Source organism: Monopterus albus, unplaced genomic scaffold, assembly GCF_001952655.1.
Source record: "Monopterus albus unplaced genomic scaffold, M_albus_1.0 scaffold104.1, whole genome shotgun sequence".
NCBI lineage: Eukaryota > Metazoa > Chordata > Actinopteri > Synbranchiformes > Synbranchidae > Monopterus > Monopterus albus.
The window spans coordinates 1,102,588-1,103,874 of record NW_018127984.1 but is presented as its reverse complement, the minus strand read 5'-3'; the positions used below and the strand labels follow the sequence as shown (position 1 = coordinate 1,103,874).

Sequence of the window (1,287 nt, the reverse complement as noted above, 5' to 3'; positions counted from 1 at the left end):
CTGATAATCTAAATGATAAAGTTTAGTGACTCATTTCATACCTAAACTAAAACAAAAACATGGCCAAAAAGAATTTAAAAAACTTACCTTTGGTGAGTATACACTGGTCCTATCAGTCCAAGGACTTCACCGACAAAGTTCAGCCTGTGACAGCAGGGGGCCAGGTTTGATCCCATCCAATTTGCACCGAGACAAAAACCTGTAGGACATCATCAACCAGGGGCACACATGTAGGCTACGTCCTTCTCCTCAGACCTGTATGCAAAGCCGGGAAACAGAGGCTCCTGGACAGTCACCTGTTGTTTGGGGCTAATTAGCAGCTGCGTTACGCTTGTCCACGTTATCTACTTTGGAACAAAAGCGCAGGAGCAGGTAACTGCAGAATTTGAAGGTCTTCCTCCCTTGTTCTGAATGTTATTTGTGACAAAGTTGCCGCATTTTTTTTGAAATATAAACTTAAGAACAGCTTGTTTTAAACAACCATTTTACCGTGAAGACGCCAAGAACCGCATACCTATGACGCACACCTGACGTTAAACCACGCCCACTTATTTACTTACTTGATGGTGTCTTGGACAGTCCTTAAATGGTCTATTTAGTCTCCTGCCTACCACAATAATCACATCTACCAGTATTGTTTGTTAATTAAAAATGTATTATGTCATATCTTTTAAATATTGATTTTGTTAGTCTTAGGCAGACTACTAAATACTGATAAAATACGCTTTGTTTTACTTCAACAACTCGCGTTGCTAAAAATGGGGGTTGACAGAACCAGCCTTAAACGGTGCCTCCCTCTGGTGGCCAAAGGTTTCATTACACCCACGTGGGACTTCACTCCAAAGAAAAATCTCCAATATACCACTTGATAATTGAATCTTATTAAAATGTAGCTGATGTGAAGCATTTGAAACTATAGCAGAAATGTTGCAATTTGAATTAAATGAGAAAAACGTTTTACCAAACTACAACTTTACAACATCTAGAGTTTTCGAATCTGTTTATTGATCCACTGATTTGTCTGCTTGTGTTTTCAAAAAGCAACTCCAGCACAATATAGCCAAATTTAACTTCAGAATAAAAATACACACACACACACACACACACACACACACTTGGGAAAAAAACTGCAAAAACATACAAACCTTCATTTTTCAGCTTGGGAGCCCAACACATACATACACCACAGTGACGTGCGGTCAGGGGAGGCAGGTGAGGGTCAGTCTTGAAAAGAAAAAAAAAAAGTTAACCATAAAATATAATAAATGTTAATATTTGTCGGCTGGT

The 1,287-nt window shown here is 38.9% G+C and overlaps 1 long non-coding RNA gene across 1 annotated transcript in view; it reads right to left on the bottom strand.

Moving 5' to 3' along the window:
• LOC109965837 (uncharacterized) overlaps positions 1 to 538 on the bottom strand; it is a 39,761-nt gene extending 39,223 nt beyond the window's left edge. Inside the window, exon 1 of the long non-coding RNA XR_002275703.1 lies at positions 88 to 538. This is a non-coding gene — a long non-coding RNA (uncharacterized LOC109965837). The remainder of the gene's footprint in view (positions 1 to 87) is intronic.
• Positions 539 to 1,287: the final 749 nt, after the last annotated feature.